Consider the following 21,026-nt stretch of genomic DNA (forward strand, 5'->3'; position numbering starts at 1 on the left):
CATGACCAGAAGATGGTACTGGGTTCCCAGTGTGTAGGATCAGGAATCCAAGAAGCAAAGGGCTTCCATAAAGTAGAACATTTTTACCATCCCTCAGTGAAGCCCACTTGCCAAGCACATAGTTTGTATGGAGTTAAGGTTCTGTTTTTTCTGATGAAGGTTCCTCTGAAGGAAATGCATGCTATTTGTTTACTGTGTATCGTGGGTGTTGGTTGTCAGCCACAAGGAAATGATTCCAATACATGCTTGAGTAATTAATCATGTTCAATTGGAGGTGGGGAAGTTGCTGTGAAACAAAAAAATAAATTTTGACAACCAAGGGATCATTCATACATAATTCACTCATTTTATAACCAGTAAAAATGTTCTCTAGGCAAATATAACAATCATGATCAGCCAAGAGCATATTCAAAAGCCCCCAGAATTGAGGATCTTGGATCATCTTACTAGGCAGGCAACCATATCACAGAACAAAATAACCCAGATCGCAAGGAATGGGTTGAATATTTGTCTGGTTGGGCATCTGCATCAAAATATCATAGGATAGGTAACTTTCAGAATAGAAACTCAATGCATACAGTTCTCAAGTATATGCTCAAAGTGCTTGTATGCTCATTTCTAGTGCATACACATCTTCCCGGCAGGAAGATGTCCATTTTCTCACTGTATGTTCATGTGCCCTCTTCTTGGCTTGTGACTGATGAGAAAAAGAGGCTGAGAGGCATACATACAGGGAAAAGGAGAGGAGTAGAGAGAGATTATTTCTAGCAGTATTCTTATAAGAAATCTAATCCTATCGGATCCTGACCTTATTGCCTTATTTAAATTTAATAACTCCTATAAAATTATCTCTTAATATAATGATGTTTGGAGATTATCGTTTTAACACATGAGTTCTCAGGAATGGAAGCACTGTTGGTAACATAGAAGGGATGGAATAATTTCTAATATTTTCCCAAGGACAGGTTAAAGCAGCAAGGACTGGAGGTAGTTTTACTGATCAGCTTTAACAACTGGCTACTGCTCTGAGGAGATTCTATATTAGACTGGACAGCCTGTGCAGCGTAAGAGTCGGATGACATTATGTATCTCTTGCACACAGCTTTGGATATCCTTGGGTCAGTTTTGAGAACCATTTCAAAAGCTTCCGATGGTGAGATGGTGACCTTCAGGGCTGGGTAACAGTTGTCTGTATCAGTGAGCAGTTTAATAATGCTACCTTGTACTGACTTGCCCTCTTTCCTTTTTCATTTTCTCCTGTCCATCACTTCTGCATTCTAGGCACACCTTTAAATAGACTTCCCCGGCTGCAGAATTTGTAACTGAAGCTTTAGGTTGAGCTTTTGTAAAGATGATTTTCAACAAGATCACATCAATTAGCAGAATGGATAATCCATTGTGTGGGCCAACAAGCATTTATGCCATAAACAGTGTTTTCAAGAAAAGACATGTAGGACTCATACTCTGTTGGATCTTTCTCTGGGAACTTTCTTTTGTCTGAAACATTGCCAACAGAATTAACAGCTGTAAAACTCTGCTCAGTTTTTTTTAACTTACTTTTAACACAAGGAGTAAGCTCCCCTGAGTTCCAGAATAGAATAATGCAATTCAAACACTCAAAAGTTTGCTTTCTGGGGATACAGGAAAAATACACTTCCCAGTTGCCATTGAATGTAGCAAGAAAAATAACTGGCTTCCAATCAGGCACATATGAGCAGAGGTAAGTCATCTGCGCCTAGGAATAAAAGTATGTGCACCTCTATCAAAGTATACACAGCAAATAGGAGAGAATTTAAAGATGGAAGGTTTTGAGCAGAAAGCAGCCGGTTCATATTTCATCATTGAGAAGACCATTTCCAAGGAATATCATCAAACCACTTTGGGCGTCACCTGAGTAAACTGCTCTCTTTGTTTTATGCTGCTGAGATACCAAGCTTTATTTTCATTTCATCATTGCCCAGTTTCTATGACTAGATCCCAGAAAAGGTCAGGGATGCCTATAGGTTTCTGCGGGGCTCTGGACATAACCTATGCTAAATCAATAAATATTTAATCCCAATAACTTTTATTTTTGATTCCTTCACTATAACTTCTTTTGACACCATAGAGATCATACTACCTTAAACACATTCACTAATGTTTGTAGTGAAGTTGGAGTCGTAACTAGCAAGTGATCTTTGAACTTAGTAGTTTATTTTAAAGGGAGGCAGGAAATGATTGACACTAGAAAATGAAACAGGAAAGGCATTTAGCTTATAGTGTAGGGTTATAGGAAAATAATGCTTGAAAATTATTTGTATTTTGATTGGCTAGAGCAAAGGATGTCTTTAGAATGTTTAAGTGTGGAACAATGTCAGGACCATTGAGAGCTGATAAATGGTTTATCATTACAGATCTGAGTTGTTCTCCATTAAAGATCGTTTGTCCAAACTGTTTAATTAAGTGATCGAGTTCAAGGGAGTTAAAGGACTTGCCCAAAGCATATAAACAACAGGACTCCAATCAAAATCAAATCTTCTGTCTCCGACACCACCATTTTATTACATCAAAATGTTAAAAGATGCCAGTCAGCCAGCACAGCAAATGTGTACAGGATCTCAATTCAAATTCTGGTAGCTTTCAAGTTATAAGCCTTGAGATAGACTCCTTAATCGAGTTCAAGAAATTAGTGACGTTTTCTGCTTTTATAGAAGCAGGCTGTAATATTTTCATGAGCTAGCATGAAATGGTGTATATCAACCCTGTGCCGTGCATTGTTATTATAACTATTATAATTTCGGTCAAATCAAAAATAGTATTTCTTCTCCAATCTTATTACTTACATGCTCCATTTAATAATTTTTACAAGGTAAAATGGGGCTATAAATTCTATGGGAAGTGCAGTTGAAGACACAGTCAAATTTTAAAGTAGTTATGTAAATATGTAACACAACACTGTGTTTTCAAATCATGGACTTTCTGTAAAGGCATTTTTATGTGGGTGAATCCAACTAGCTGTAAGTAGTAAGTAGAGAGGAATGATGTAGGAGTTAATGTCTGCGCACAGACAGTTTGTGAGGATGGAAAGTCCCAGGACATGATTCCCATCCGTAGGTTCCAACTCCCACAGATGCCTGGAGCAGCGTCTTTCATTCATGATTCCCATGAAAATGAGCAATTAGGTAATTGCAGTGCTAGAGGGACAAGGAAGTCCTACTTGACATAATTGTTAACAGATTATAGCATTTTTTTTATCTCTTGTACTCAAATTGAGTCTAATTTGGCTCCATGATCGATCAGAGATTTGCTTGTACTCAGGGAAACACACTTCTGGAGCCTAGGCAGTGGGATAAATATTTTGGGATCCTTGAGTCCCCAAGTTTCTCAGGACCATGGTGTGGGTCAAGGGTGCAATAAGGCAAGACTGGGTATTAACCAATATCACCCGATAACCCTAGATATAAAATCCTGACTATGAACTTTAATATGAGTGTGCTGTGGATGCAATTGCATAAAACTTCTGAGCCTCAATTTGTTCTCAAATGGAGAATGAAAGGTAATGAATCTCCTATGGACATTGAATTATTACAATGATTGAGAATATATGATCATGCAAGTAATCTACCACAATTGCTGGCATGCAATATGTATTACTCCCCATTTTATCTTCCTTTTCTTTCATAGATTAGAAAATCAATCTAGGGAATTTACTATATATTTACTTGCAATTCTTTTTTTTTTTCGGAGCTGGGGACCGAACCCAGGGCCTTGCGCTTCCTAGGCAAGTGCTCTACCACTGAGCTAAGTCCCCAACCCCTTTACTTGCAATTCTTGAACTCAAACACACACATTCCGAGTTTCCACCACTGACCCGGCAATGCCTTTCATACCTAAGAATATGAGTTTGCCAAGAATGGCCCATGGGATTCCCTCTTTCAGGCTCACTCTTATAAAACACAACAAGCACAGACATTGATGGAGGTAAAAGGGACCATGGACCTTCCCATGAGGTCAGCATACTCCTGAAGAGATTTTATGGCACTTAGAATGAAGCCTGTAGAAGGGCAGATTCGTCAGACACAGTGCAAGTGGGGCCTTCATTTTATTCCTTGCTCCATTCTTTTGGGAAGCTGGGTCAATTACCTTTGCTACACTCGTCTGTAGATTAATAACTAATGGCACTTTCAAAAGATGGTGTTTTATACTCAATGATAAGAGCTGCCCTTACCCTTACTCAGAGCATAACTTTTTTGGCCATGAGCAGCTATGAATTCAGAGGCTCATAACCATACAAGTTACAGAGAGTAAGTGCTAGCTGGGGAATCAACCTTAAATAAGACATTTCTATACTCATCTCTAAAGCTTAGGGGACACTCAGGAAGAGGGAGAAGGAACCATCTAAGAGCCTGGAGGATAGGGTAAGAAATGTCATCTCTATAGCAACTGTTATTGAGTGGCACAGGACTAACCTAAGTCAGGCACAGCTGGGAGAAAGGACTAATGGGGACCTACCCTTAACTGCTAGTTATTGGCTATGGACAAATTATTGGAGGGAGAAATCCATAGTCTTCAGTTGTATACCCACTAAAGAGCCCAGCAGGCTCTAATGGATAGCTGTCAATCCATGTTCACCCAGATTTCTTTGCTTAAACTCAGTGCCCTGCCCATAAACAAACAAAATATGTAGATGTGAGAAAGAGACTAATAAACTAGGGGGATATGAGTAGATATTGGTGGAAGAGAGATGAGATATGGTAGGGTTGAAAGTGGTCAGTATGCCTTATGCCCATATGTAAAGTCATCAAAGAACATTGCATTATACTTTTATAACATTTTTTTTATTATGTGTCTAGTTAGGGTTGCTATAGCAGTGATGGAACACCATACCCAAAAACAACTTGGAGAGAAGAAAGAGTTTATTTTATTTAGTTATGTGTAACAATTCACCAACAGAAACCATGAGGGCAGAAACACATGTGGAGCAGGAACCTAGAGGCAGGAGGTAATAGAGGCCAAGGCTTGAGCAGTCTGTTTTCTTATACAACTTGGTATCACCAGCCCAGTGAGGGCACCATTGATTCATCCCATTACCACCAATCACTAAAAAAATGCCAGATTCTGGTCAGATCATATGGAGGCATTTCTTCATTGAGGCCCCCTTCTCTCATGACTCTAGCTTGTGTCAAGTTGACATAAAACTAACCAGTTCATCATGTGTGGGTACGGATGCGAGCACTTATACTATGATCTACATATGGTGAGCAGAAGTTTCTCTTTTTCAACTATGTGAGCCTTGGGAGCTGAACTCACTTCATCAGTTACCTTTATAACACTGAACCATTTCACCAGCCCCAATTGAATGAATTCAATTAATAAAAAGTTATACTCATTTTCTAAGGACTTTCTTTTGTAAAAACTTTATAGAATTCAGCTGTCATTTGTGATTTAAAAAGGCAGTTTCTGCCCAATGACCAATTTACCTAGTTTGTAGTCTTTCATACTATTTGAAATATTTGAAGTAATAAATAATATTACATAGCTCTGAACACTAAAAGCTACAACAGTGACTTCATGGGAAGATACATCAGTGGGTGCAGTAGTGGCACAGGTGTTAGATTAGTGGCACTTTCAGATTAGATTTAAGGTCAACTTCACAGGAAAAAAACGTGTTACTACCATAAATCTGACTCAGAATCCACAGGTAGGGAACGAAAATATTCCAAGGAAGAGTCCGCTACCATCATTTTGCTACAAGGATATAATATCAAACTACTTTCTAAATTCTTGACTCTCTAACTATATATTAGTAGAGCTTTCAAACCACATCAGAGAAGTTTCTTGGTGCAATGGAATGTAGTTAATCCAGAAACTTACAAGTAATCTAAGTGCAGAAAGCCAGAATCTGTGGAGGGCTCAACCATAAATGTGACTTTTATATTACCTCTTCTCCCACAAATTTCTGAAACATTGCCTCTTTTTCCACAATTTTCTGAAATATTGTGGAAGCAGGTCCATAAAAATTGTAGGAGCCAGACTTTCAACTTCTGAGATTTTTGTTTAAAGCCTTGCTAGTTTATAGATTACTTTCCCCCAAACTCAGCATCTATTATTCTTGTCTATTAATATTTATAGAATAATCTAATAGCATTGTATTATGCTGTTTGTTTGTTTGTTTGTTTGTTTGTCTTGAGACAGAGCTTCTGTATGCACAGCTGGCTGTCCTGGACTATGCTGTGTTGATAGGAGTGCCTCAAGCTCACAGAGATCTGTCTGCTTTTGTCTCCCAAGTTTTGGGACTAAAAATGTGTGTGCTAGCACACGGACATTCTGATTCTTGAGAACAGAAACATCATATATTTGACTATCCCTGCAGAATAACTCAAGTTCTGGTGCAGAGGTGGACTAGGTACTAAGGGTATGCTCAAAGTAACTTGATGAGATGATTGTTAATGAATTGCCTCCTAAGAAGGTTAAGTGTATGAAAACCATCCTAGAGAACAATAAAGTCATAGATGTTGTGAGCTTCTCTCTGAGTGATTTCTTGTTCCTAAGGTGCAAATAGTTTACTTTGTGTCCATTGGGATGTTTCAAACCATTAGTATTCTGGGAGGTGACAAACATTTCAAAAGTTGTTCCTGGTCGCTGACCTTCTGTACTTTACTTAGAATTAAACTCGGCCTGTATTTCCTGCACACTTCCTCAATTCCCTATAGACACAGAAAGAAATTGCTTCCACATAGCCATCTTGCTGGAAGACCTTGATGAAGAGTGTCCTGAAGAAGAAATTATTCTTCACCCGAGGGGTCACTTGGTAGCTAAAACAGACTCCTTCTTTTTCGTTTAATCTGTTCTACTTCACTGACTCCTTTTGTGTGTGTTCTTAAAGCTATTACCTTATTTACTTTGATGGTTTCTTAACTAATTGAATACAACAGTGAGTTCTCTCTTCCTTGACTCTTTTGGATGTTTTCACTAGCCCAGTGAGTAGGGTCCCCATCAGACAGCTTAGCTTTGGAATATTCACTTAGAGAAACGCCTTTAAAAGTTACTACTTTCTATAGGGCTGTGAAAAGTTTGCACATTCGCCCAAAATACACAGAATAGGGTGATAACAGCTTTGGCTTGCTATTTTTTTAGTTTTGAATAGGAGAATAACTCCTAATAACAAAATAATAGATCTATCTTTTGACTTCAGTTATACATCTGTGTATCGAATGGTTGAAGGGTAAGAGTCTTTTTTTTTAATCTACCAAAAGTTCCTTTTTGTATGAAGTTAAATAAAAACTGAAAAATTCAAACATTACTATGAGAATAGACAGTCAGAAAAGTGGCATGGAAAGGATGTATCTATTTACATCATAAGATAGAAACATTACTGTGAAGAAAGAAATCATTGACTGCAAAGCAAAGTCATTTGAATCATTTCTTTGGATGTTGGAGTGATTTGTTTCTGGCCCCATGGTTAGGAAATGCATTCCAGTTCTTTCACAGGTGTGCCCGTGTGAGTACACACACAGTTGCACAGTCCGTAGATGACGGAGGCCTTTCATTACTAGCTTATGCCTCAAAGATCCTTTATCATCCTCTTCCATCCCACAAACGCCAGTTCAAATATGTTTGGCAACACATTCTTAAAAATCATTTTGCTATATAAAGACTTCATGTGTAGATGCATATTTTAAGGGAAGGCTTCTGTCATCTTCCTCATCTGCATTGGTAGTCCTACCCAACAAGTTCCCAGAGCTCAGGGTTTTCCAAGTTTCTATGTTTAGAATGCTGTGTAATGAGTCATCGTGTCCACCTGTAAGTGTCATAAACAGATGATATAAATATGCTTGCATAGTGTGACTCAGAAGACATCTCCAGTTTTAGCTTTAGTTCAAACAATGTTCATGGTTCCAAGAAACCTGTGGCTTGCAACTTCAGGGTGAGTGGGAAGAGAATACCGGAAAACCTAAAGCCAGTGTTCCCTGTCTGTCAGTCCAGCTGTACGGAAGAAGCCTGTGAGACGGTGAAGTGGAGGAGGGATGACAGGAAAACCTGTTTTCCGTGTACTCTTGAAGCCGATCGTTTTAAATATGCTCCCTCAAATTTGTGTTTGGATGCTAGGGAGTGGGTGGTTCCATTCAAGCTCTTCCCTCTTCCTGGAATGTCTGTCTTTCCTTTCCACGCCACTGTACTTTTCTGACTGTCTATTCTCATCCACCAGGTATGAGCCTCAAAGTCTTCTCTGAAAAAAATCTTCCAGATCTCAGCCCAGATGAGAGCTATCTTTTTGTGTATCCATGACACAATACAATATTTCACCTTCTTTATTCATAATATTCCACTAACCCGGGTTTTGAAATGTACTCTGTGTCCCCTTCCCATCCTGAAGTATGAATCCACTAAAGCAGTAATCTCATTGAACATAACATTTGCTATTTAATGAACACTTTTTATTTGAATATTTGATAGACAAACAATAAATAAAGTTAAACAGCCCTTTTAAAATTTTAAGGTGAAGATGTCTGGTTTTCCTCCCCCTGCTGAGTCAGAGTCTGTTTTTGTAGCCTAGTCTGGCTTTGAATGTACATTTTCTATCCTCAACTTTCTGCATGCTGGGACTGCAACAACATGACTAATTTATCTGACTTTTTGTAGCATTATGAAGATTGACAAATCAACAAATAAATTGAACAGACACTTCAAATAAAGAAATACAAATAACCCACAAATACATGAAAAATGTTGAACATCTTTAGCTATAAGGGAAAAGTAAATCAGGGTATATTGAGAATCTATCCCATTCCAGGCACAGTAGCTAGAAGGAAAACAGAAGTCAACAAATGTAAGCAAATATGTTGACGATTTACTTATAACACTGCTGACAGGAACATAAATTAGTATAAACCTATGAAAGTCAGCACAGAGGTTATGCAACAAACTAAAATCAAAGTACCCTATCGCCCATCTGTACCATGAGTGTTTGCATACCCAAAGTAATCAAAGGAAGCATACAAGAGAATTATTATAGTCTTAGTAACAATAACCAAATAGTAGAATCAGCCGAGGTATCCATTCCATCAATGAACAAATATACGTTCTATACATAATAGAATTATTATTCCACAATAAGGAACAAAAGCACATCATCTGAGGAAAATGGATGGGACTAGAGAGCACCATGTTAAACAAGATAAGCTCAACTCATAAAGAAGTAGCGTGTGCTTTTATGCACATGAGGAATCTCAAAAGTAAGGAGACCCACAGAAAGTGGAGAGGGAAATAAACCAGAGTATTATGGTGGATATGATGAAATGCCACTGTGTATACATATAAAAATGCCATAATGAAGTCTATTTTGTTCTATTGATATACAATAAATTCAGGATAACAACCGACTTTTGAGAGAAAATATATACACAGAATTATTTTCTCTACTGAGTTATATACATCCAGATTGTAGCTTCTTCTTTTTTCTCTTCTCCTAGTCCCTCTCTCTCACTGCTCCCCACCTACCCCTCCTCTCTTTCTCCTAAGAAAAGGGGATGCCTCCCAGGGATATCAACCAACCTTGACATATCAAATTCCAGTGAGACTAGGTCCGTTTTCTTCTATTGATGCTAGAGAAGGCAGCCCATTTAATTTAGGGCATTTCATTCATTTTTGAGGATGTCTCTCATAAGATTTAAACCATGCCTCCTCTCCTCTTTGGGGTACTGTGTGATTTCTCCAGGCTTGTGATGACTTTCAGTGAAGAGGTCAAATCTAGCATTGTTTACACTATTCCCTCTTTCCATTCTGCCTTATTAGGTCGCTAGCTACTGAAGGTCACGAACCAGAGATCTTCATCTTCTGTCTCCTCTGCTTTTCTTGGGAAGCTGGCACAATGCTTAGCAGAGGGGAAACACTTGTATTTTCTAAAAGATTGAGGTGGTGATGAAAAAATAGAGCAGCTCTTCATTTAAACAACACCTAACGTACATTTATTGAAACCCCAACTATTTACCAGGTACTGTTTTGGTGCTTAGCATTCACCAATAAAGTATTTCTCCATCAAACAAACATTTTGGAAAGTTTAACTTTTCCAAGAACTACATAAACACCTTCCAGGTTTGTTTTGTAACTGTGGTTACCTAAGAAGTGAACACAGATGCTGGAACATGCTAATGAATTCTAAGGGTTGAATTCTAAGTTTGTGATTAAGAGTCCAGCTCTTGTCTTTGTGAATTGACTGACCTCATGCCCTGAAAAAGTATGTTTAGTTAGGAAAACACAGGTAGAAGCTAAGTGTGCAGATGATTTCTTTGTTTGCCTAGTGTTGCCATAGGCACACACATCTGTGTGAAGGCTCTTGGTTCCTGTACCTTTTCACTCTGCGCATCTCCGAATGTTGTAATGGGTAATGTCCTGGACAATATCTAAACAATTCTTTAGAGTATATTAAATTAAACTTCATCTTCTAAAAAGTACTCAGTCCTATTTTTTTAAAGAAAATAACTCCCATTTTATTATATTTAAATTCTTCTAAAATGGATTTTATGCATGTTTGCTTTTAAGTAAAAATCATTAAAATCCTATAAATGCCATGCTGTACTATCTCTGTCTTTTTAATGATGCTATCTTAGTTGTTGAGTGATTAAACAGCAAGGACTTGCTCATTGCCAACCATTTTGACTTTGAGGATGGTACTTGGCATATAGCAATAGAGACCCATTACTACTCACAGGCAGACTTTAGTTGTGATCCAGGAAAGCAAACTTTAAAGGAACAAACCTTCAAAGTTAGTTGGAAAATCTATAAACTTTTAAGGGACAGAATTTTATGCCTTATGCTATCCCAATTTTGGAAGCGGCCTCTGTTTAAATCCACAGCGCTCAGCCCATTTGTATTATTTTGTGAAAAGGCAGGAGGCAACTTTTTATTCTTCTGGCCCATGAAGGAGGCATGTATCAAATTATTTTCAGATTTAAACTGATAGGACTTAACACTCCTTAAATGGCCATGAAGCACTGCAGACTTCATATGCAGGTCTCCCCATTCATCATTGAACTTCCCTCCTTGTAGATGAACTACAGTAGCAATTATGTACAAGACAGGGACTCCGTAATATAGTTTAGGAGCAGGGAATGAATGTCCTCTAAACCAAAGTCACAGGAGTTTGAAGGAATTAGTTCTGATGGATCTGAGAGGGGATGAAGGCTTTCCTCAGGAGGAAACAAATTAGTTAATTCTGTGTGCATGAATGGGGTGCATGCCTCCATGCATGTATGCATGTGTACATGTGTGCGTTTGTGTGTGTGTGTTTTGTGTGTGTGTGTGTGTTTGTGTGTGTGTGTGTGTGTGAGAGAGAGAGAGAGAGAGAGAGAGAGAGAGAGAGAGAGAGAGAGATTTCAAAGCCAGAGGACAAATTCAAGTGTTATTCTTCAGACAATTCCTCAATACTGGAAGGCCAGTGTGCACCAGGGATTTCCTAAATTCAGCTTCCCAGAGCTGGAATTAAAAGCATATGCCCCCCTGCCCAGGCTTTCTGTGTGAGGTCTGAAGTTGAACTCAGGTCCCAGTGCTTATTTAGCATTTTACTGATGACTGAGCCATCTCCCATATGCTAGGCAGAATCTAATTATGGAGAACTTGCAGTTTGGGTTAGGATGTTTACTGATTACTGCCCCCCACTTTTTGTCGTCCCCAGAGAAAACAATCTGTATCAACATTATTAAGTCTGACAATATCCACTTATGGACCATCCTTGCTTCCTAAATGCAAAACCTGCCACAAGCAGAAACCTGCTTAGATGGCCTCATAGCACTGTGACTAGAATGAAATTCGGCAACTAGTGTTGAGTCTGGCTCTGACATTTATCAGCAGTCTTGTGTGGGAAAGTTAATTAACCTCTAAGAGACAATGTGCTTCACTACAATGTAACTACCAACGTGCAATTTAGACTATTTTGTGAAGGTTACAGAGGTCAATGCATGTAAAACACACTGGCCAGCTGAAAGGCAGTCACTGTATATATTAGGTCAGGCCATCATTACCTCCAAAGCTGGTCATGGGGCTAAAGCTGACTGGACCATTTCTGATATCCCTTCCTCAAGTAATCACTGAACTCAAAATGCCAAGATTTCTCTCACCTCTCCCAGCAATATCTAAATATAGTATCTTGATATGTCAGAAGAAAAATAGAAGCTGTAATTGTCGGGACTAAGATAGAGCTGTCACAAGTAAATTAAATGTGCTACATGCATTGTGATGCGAATTTAACCCACTATCCAGAATGGACCCTTTTAATGCATCAGGTCATGTAATTCTTCTACGAAAACCCTTCAGTGGTGTGCATTTCACTTGTAGTAAGTGTCAAATCTTCACAAGGACCTAAGCATCCCACTTCTCCTTCTCCTCTGAGATCAACCCCTGGGTCCTTGCTTCTTCCTTTCACTCAGAGAATGCCACCTGTCTGAGGCACCTCCCCCCCTGCTGCTACAAAAGACAGGAGTGCTTTCTTCTAGATAAACACATAGTCTGTACCTCGATGTTCAAGTCTCTGTTTGCTTAAATAAAGACTCTGATTAAAGCTCACTTTCTCCGCACACTAATTGCCGATGACTGTTTGCTATTCTTGCTTGTCCTGCTTGACTGTTTTCTCCCTGCATCTCTCATTCAGTTAATATTCTGGGTAACTTTTTATACTTAGTATCTAGTACCCACCTCTCATTCATTCTCGTATACAAATCCTAAGCATGCAAAGATTTTTAATGATCTGTTTCATTTGTGTAATTTATTTTCACAGTAAGTAGCTAAATGATAAGCTACTAGTTCATCCCGATGTTTCTGGGGGTCACGACTTGAAGAGAACCCATAAGGAAACATAAAAATCCTAGCACAGAATACTTTTTCAATGAAGAAGGTGAGGGTGCTTCAGAAAGAGCGATGATGTAAGAGACTGTAATTGCTGGAACCAAAACCAATTCCAAAGGCTTGTTTTCCCATCCAGTTCCTAACCTCATCAACACACTAAGCATTCGTCTTTGCTGTTCCTCTGTACCTTTGGTGAAAGTTGGAAAACATCCTGATTTTAAACTGTAGTTGTATGGAAAGAGTGGATAACATTTAATGAAACTGCATAATAATATTTCTTTGCTAGAATTTTTAATTTGATCACTAAATCTCCTAGAAAAAAATCACATTCCATATTTAATTTTTAATCAACCCACTCAATGTCAACATCCTCTGTGAGAGCTATGATTGCAATCGTTTGGAATGAGGGATAGATTCAAGACAGACAGCAGCAGGATTTGGGTTGCTGTTGGTTTTCGAAAGATGTTAGCAACCTTGTCCACCAGCTTCACTGTATAGAGCAAGGCATCGTAAATTAAACCATTGTATGGCAGTCAACTCCATCCAGTTTATTTTACTTGCCAAAACATGTTTACATACTGATTTGAAAAGAGCCAGCAGATAAAGTATGTGTTAGTATACTTTTGGAATGGTATTTCTTTGTTCTTTGGAGCATTCAATCTTGCATTCTAAGAAACTTATTATGTTTACATGCATGTGGTTTTGACAAAATCCAAAGTTGGTGAGCGCTGTCTACATTTCCTACGCACCTTTGATTTGAGGACTTTGGTCTTGCCTTTGATGAAGAAAACTGCAATGTTTGGAAAATGAAAGTGAAATAAAATATTAGAAGTTTTAAGTTCTTCTTGGAATCTCCCTGGTGATAGAGTCGAGCCGTTTTCTCTCTAACAGTGGAGTCTGTCACCGAGCCTTTGTTCTGGGTGGCCTCAGACAGAAATGGCTGTATGAAGCATCTAAAGATGCTGGTGTTGAGAAGCAGCTTTCTCTGAATTAAAATGTTTCAGGAAGGCAAGAGAAGCCTCATGGGACATATAAGAAAAAAGGAATGTCACATACATGAGAAGGCAGGAATATGCAGGGTACTCAAAGACCCCTCCTCAACTTTTCAGAAGCAGTAAGCAGTTGCTGATAAAAAGAGGCAGAAGAGCTACAAAGAAATGCATCTAAGGACTGATGATACAAAATTCATCAAATCATAATTCTTATGTTATTCTTTAATATGGAGGCCAAGGCAAGCTAATCCACATGGAATTCCCACTACCTGGTTACGGTGAGCTGGCAATGTGCACGGAGCACGACTGAGAAAAGATGCTGCTTCCTGTAAAAGAGTCATTCAGTGCCTATAATAAGTATTCATGTCTACACAGTGCCATTTTTCAGAGCTCAGGCTCTAGCTTCAATCTCCAGGGTCTCCCTCTTTGAAGAATTGTGGAAATTGACTGCAAGGTCATACGTTTGATCTTTGCTTTCCAAAGCTAAATGGAGAGAAAGTGATGCTGGAGTATCTGGCAATTCAATCTACTGAGTGGAAAATCTGAAATGTTCTAGTCTTCAACATTTGATTTCAGACTTAACCACAGGGATTATTTTTTTTAGCTTTAGCTGCCTTAGCCTCTATTACATAATGCCTGGTTACTACTCTCTGCTGAGAGTAAATAAGCACAGAAGGGTGCGAGCATCTCAAACATGGATTCTGTGCCCTGTGGGTTTGTGGGAAACATTTGCGGTGGTTAATTTATGAGGCCACCCACCTCTGTGGCCCTAGGTGAAGAACTTCGCACCTGAAGCAGTTCCTGGTGTTCTTCACAGTGTGATTGCAGGCAGACCAAGCTTGAGGAAAACATTACCTTTCCTAAAGCCCAATATATGAACCCTGGACACAAAATAACTAAGCATAAATCTTGGCCACATCAAAATATGGGATGTGAAAATTCCCTGGGTCACCTCTAGATATTGGCTAGGAAGAACACGTGATACGCATAGGTGTTTATGCATAGTCTATGATCTACTATGGAGCATATTAGGTAGGACCTCTGTTTATATGTAGAAAGTACTATCCTGACTCAAGTTTGACAGATGGCAATATTGGTAACATTAAAATACCATCCTGATTCCCTTAAAATCCAAAGTGATGGATAATGTGGTTGAAAGTTACTCCCCTTCTCATCATCCTCACCTTCGCTTCTCTCTGGGGTACGGCACCTGCTCTTCTCTCTGGGCTATGGCACCACCATTGTGCCTGCATTGTATCATGTCAGAAGAATGTACTTGAGTATCTCAAGCCAGTCCATCCTCAAATCCATTGATGACTTTGTAGACTTTATGTTCCCTCACAACATGATGTGGTTGACTGGTTCCTGCCTCTTTAACCCTACTCCATTTTTTATGTTGGTATGAATTCCAAATTCCAGATCTCAATCCTCTGCATTTCATGAAAAGTTTATTAAATGGCATAAGCATAATTATCTTGAAAACTACAAAAGATATCATACTTGTCCATTTGTTAATAACTTTTACAGCACTGGGGTTCTCATCATCATCATCATCATCATCATCATCATCATCATCATTAATTATTTTACTTATTCTCTTTACATCCTGCTCACTGCCTCCCTCCAGGTCACCCCTCCCATAATCCTTCACCCATCCCTCTCCCCTTCTTCTCTGAGATTCATGCTTCCTTGTTGGGCTTTAGCTTCTTTAGGTCTGTGGAGCATACAATGGTACCTGTATGTTTATGACTAATACCAACTTATAAGTGAGTATATACTGTGCATGTCCATTTGGGACTAGGTTACCTTATTCAGGATGATAATCTCAAGTTCCATCCATTTGCCTGCAAAGTTCATGATGTCTTTGTTTTAAATAGCTGAATAGTATTCCATTATGTAGATGTACCACATTTTCTTTATCCATTCTTCAGTTGAGAGACATCTAGGTTGTTTCACGTTTCGGGCTATTATAAATAAAGCTGCTATGAACAGAGTTGAGCAAGTGTGTTTGTGGGATGTTGGAGCATCTTTTGGGTATATGCCCAGGAGTGGTATAGCTGGGTATTGAGGTAGAACTATTCTGCCCGAGGATTTTCTATATGAGGAAGCTATATAGGAAGGTTTTATAGCTATGGCTGTTATAATCAATATACCGAGTTCACTCTGAGTCTGTTCAGGAAGGGACCAGTTTATAAAATGGAGATTAACTTGAAGGAAGTGTATTAGAGAATAGCCTTTTTAAAATGTTTTATTTGTTGGAAGGTTTTATATTTAAAAGTTCCAATTGCTCCCCTACTCACTTCAGATCATCATGATGAGGCTTGTGAAAGGAAGTCAGCTTGGGAAAAAAGATAGCTGTGTTATATACTCTCAACCAAACCAGCCTCTTTAGGTATCTGCAACTGAAAAGAAAGCATGAACTTTGAACTTTCTGGACATTTTCATCGGTCATTGGCAATAAGGCTTCTCTGGGAAGGGTAGAATGAGTTTGGGTAATGTGCAGGTCCCTTAATGGGGCTGAGAGCTGAGGGTTGCCAGAGGGCAGTATTACCAGCCATAAAGGAATTGTTTCTGATCCTAAAGGGAAAGGAGAATGTCACCATTGCTATTACCATAGCTCTGTGTCCTTGGGAGAATTAGTCTCCATGTACTTTGCTTTGTACTTATAAAATAGGGACAATGACAGCATATTCACCAAAAAACTAGAGCCAGGAAGCTCATATGGGAGGCCACCAGGATCTAGGCAATTGGGGTTTTAGTCTCTGAATCTGTACTTTCATTCATTAATTTTTCATCTTTTGAAAGATGTTATTCTGTATGTTATTTTATATACATATTATATATGCTTTATATATGTACATGAAATATATGTGTGTTATGAAAAGTAAACTATTATATATGCTACTATATGTTAGGATTTATGAGAATAAGGACCACAGATGTCATGAAAATGTCCATAAAAGACTTAAGAAAGAATTCCATGTATGTAAAAAAGCCTACAGAAGGCATCATCTCTGTTGTTCTTCCAGGGTGGAAAAATTTTGACCCACAAAAGTGAACATCTCACTAAATACCAATCAGAGCCCAATTCATGTTCTTTAGATTGTACTAGTCCTGAGGGCAATTGTAATGAAATAGAAATGCTTTGTATTTCTCAGGAACGACTAATCTAGCTAAAGAAAACAACTTTGTGTAGTGATTACAAGTGAAAAATAAAGACTGACTATAAGATTGTTGTGTTTCTAGCTCTCTAATTAAACATTATTCATGCCCTTTCTGATAGACTGAAACTCCTTATGGATTCTTTTGTTCCAAACAGACCTATGTAAGTACACAGCCAGCAATAGGAGTTGACCAGGGAGTCCACTAACGTAGTGACTGAAAAAATTCAGAGTTTTATTTATTATATAATATTTATCTTATATATGGTTTACATGGTAGAAATATGCTCATATTCATGCTCTTTAACCTGAACCTTTGTGAAATCCAAATACCATTTAGACAATCATTTGGTTAAAGCAACTTATTTACCTTCTTGTTAACAGTGTAGACAGCTAGCTATAAAATATGCAGAAGAGTAAAACCATATAGCTGTAGTCGTTTGTAATAAGACTTTTAAATATTGTAGGTATATAGTTAGTAAGCATAATTATTCTACTTCAATGGAAATGTATTGCAATATTAGAAATAGTACACATTATTACTGGATTTGGCATATCAGTAATGACCTCATTATTGAAAGGCATCCTAAATGTTTTTAAGCTCAATGTGTGTGTGTGTGTGTGTGTGTGTGTGTGTGTGTGTGTGTGTGTGTGTGTGTAGAGGTGTGCATGTGCTCTACAATAAAAAATATGTTGGAAGTTTGCAGAGTTTTCCTCTATACCTGGTTCTAGTGTTGCCTAACGGTGTGACCATAGATAGAATACCTCTGTGTCTCAGTTTTAATTGTTAAGATAGATATAATCATAGAGCTATTTCCCTGGGTTTGTTGAGAAGCTTGTGGGAGTAATTATACACAAAGAATTTAGAATAACAATGCACACATTAACAGTGTGTAGTATTATTTTTGAAGGAGTTAATTTAATAAAATGTCTTTTCCTTCAGAAAATTTGAACATGAAAAGAAATACCTATGGATTGAACCATATTTCATGTTAAAGATAATCACCACCCCACCCCTTACCTACAATTCTGAGCTTATATATAGAAAAAGAAATTATAGTCACTAATCTTATGTTTTACTGGAATATTTTAAATTTTCTCTGGTGGCTTCAAGATAGAAGAATGGGTAGAAAGTCCAAGAGAGTGTCACATTCTGTCACATCAGATAGAAACCATATCAAATGGGCCAGTTTAGTTTTTGGGGAAAAAGGCATGAGATCATGGCAATGCTGGGTAATATTTCAAACCAGATTAAAGGACTCTGGAGTTGTGGTTAGACACACCCTATTTTATGGTTAGAAGAATATACTTTTCCATCAAGGCTTTATAGGACTTCCTCTAAAATTCTGTCTCTGAAACATGTGGACCAAAAGAACTAGTCTTCAACAACAAATAGTGATAAGTTACAAGAGGATAGAAGATCCTTATTTATAATACAACAGAGTGGTTGAGCACACACTGCCTGTCAAATATTCTAAAAGACAAAGGGGAACCAGTAAAGAACATATCAACTTTCGGCAGAAGGCCCGTGGGCAGCACCCCACGAGCGAACTTGAGCCTCGGGACCACAGGTAAGACCAAATTTTCTGCTGCAAGAAAGCTGCCTGGTGAGCTTGGGACACACGGAAGCAGAATTCCTCTAGGACCGGGCACATTCTGTGTTTACCGGAAGTCCCACACCCATGGATCCCGGCCCGCAGCAGCTCTCTGCTCCCAGACCCCGTGAGAGAGAGACCCAACCGCCTGGTCAGGTGGGCACTCCTGAGGCTGCAGAGCAGAAGAGACCACCAACACTGCTCACCCCTGCCCACATCCCTGGCCCAAGAGGAAACTGTATAAGGCCTCTGGGCTCCCGTGGGGGAGGGCCCAGGAGCGGCAGGACCCCTGCCTGAGACACCGCCGAAACCTGAAGGAAAGAGACCGGATAAACAGTTCTCTGCACCCAAATCCCGTGGGAGGGAGAGCTAAACCTTCAGAGAGGCAGACAAGCCTGGGAAACCAGAAGAGACTGCTCTCTGCACACACATCTCGGACGCCAGAGGAAAAAGCCAAAGACCATCTGGAACCCTGGTGAACTGAAGCTCCCAGAAGGGGCGGCACAGGTCTTCCTGGTTGCTGCCGCTGCAGAAAGCCCGTTGGCAGCACCCCATGAGCAAACTTGAGCCTCGGGACCACAGGTAAGACCAAATTTTCTGCTGCAAGAAAGCTGCCTGGTGAACTCAAGACACAGGCCCACAGGAACAGCTGAAGACCTGTACAGAGGAAAAACTACACGCCCGAAAGCAGAACACTCTGTCCCCATAACTGACTGAAAGAGAGGAAAACAGGTCTACAGCACTCCTGACACACAGGCTTATAGGACAGTCTAGCCACTGTCAGAAATAGCAGAACAAAGTAACACTAGAGATAATCTGATGGCGAGAGGCAAGCGCAGGAACCCAAGCAACAGAAACCAAGACTACATGGCACCATCGGAGCCCAATTCTCCCATCAAAACAAACATGGAATATCCAAACACACCAGAAAAGCAAGATCTAGTTTCAAAATCATTTTTGATCATGATGCTGGTGGACTTCAAGAAAGACGTGAAGAACTCCCTTAGAGAACAAGTAGAAGCCTACAGAGAGGAATCACAAAAATGCCTGAAAGAATTCCAGGAAAACATAAATAAACAAGTAGAAGCCCATAGAGAGGAGACACAAAAATCCCTGAAAGAATTCCAGGAAAACATAAATAAACAAGTAGAAGCCCATAGAGAGGAGACACAAAAATCCCTGAAAGAATTCCAGGAAAACATCAATAAACAAGTAGAAGCCCATAGAGAGGAGACACAAAAATCCCTGAAAGAATTTCAGGAAAACACAATCAAACAGTTGAAGGAATTAAAAATGGAAATAGAAGCAATCAAGAAAGAACACATGGAAACAACCCTGGATATAGAAAACCAAAAGAAGAGACAAGGAGCTGTAGATACAAGCTTCACCAACAGAATACAAGAGATGGAAGAGAGAATCTCAGGAGCAGAAGATTCCATAGAAATCATTGACTCAACTGTCAAAGATAATGTAAAGCGGAAAAAGCTACTGGTCCAAAACATACAGGAAATCCAGGACTCAATGAGAAGATCAAACCTAAGGATAATAGGTATAGAAGAGAGTGAAGACTCCCAGCTCAAAGGACCAGTAAATATCTTCAACAAAATCATAGAAGAAAACTTCCCTAACCTAAAAAAAGAGATACCCATAGGCATACAAGAAGCCTACAGAACTCCAAATAGATTGGACCAGAAAAGAAACACCTCCCATCACATAATAGTCAAAACACAAAATGCACAAAATAAAGAAAGAATATTAAAAGCAGTAAGGGAAAAAGGTCAAGTAACATATAAAGGCAGACCTATCAGAATCACATCAGACTTCTCGCCAGAAACTCTGAAGGCCAGAAGATCCTGGACTGATGTCATACAGACCCTAAGAGAACACAAATGCCAGCCCAGGTTACTGTATCCAGCAAAACTCTCAATTAACATTGATGGAGAAACCAAGATATTCCATGACAAAACCAAATTTACACAATATCTTTCTACAAATCCAGCACTACAAAGGATAATAAATGGTAAAGCCCAACATAAGGAGGCAAGCTATACCCTAGAAGAAGCAAGAAACTAATCGTCTTGGCAACAAAACAAAGAGAATGAAAGCACACAAACATAACCTCACATCCAAATATGAATATAACGGGAAGCAATAATCACTATTCCTTAATATCTCTCAATATCAATGGCCTCAACTCCCCAATAAAAAGGCATAGATTAACAAACTGGATACGCAACGAGGACACTGCATTCTGCTGCCTACAGGAAACACACCTCAGAGACAAAGACAGACACTACCTCAGAGTGAAAGGCTGGAAAACAACTTTCCAAGCAAATGGACAGAAGAAGCAAGCTGGAGTAGCCATTCTAATATCAAATAAAATCAATTTCCAACTAAAATTCATCAAAAAATATAAGGAAGGACGCTTCATACTCATCAAAGGAAAAATCCACCAAGAT

The sequence above is a fragment of the Rattus norvegicus genome, chromosome 7, assembly GCF_036323735.1.
Source record: "Rattus norvegicus strain BN/NHsdMcwi chromosome 7, GRCr8, whole genome shotgun sequence".
NCBI lineage: Eukaryota > Metazoa > Chordata > Mammalia > Rodentia > Muridae > Rattus > Rattus norvegicus.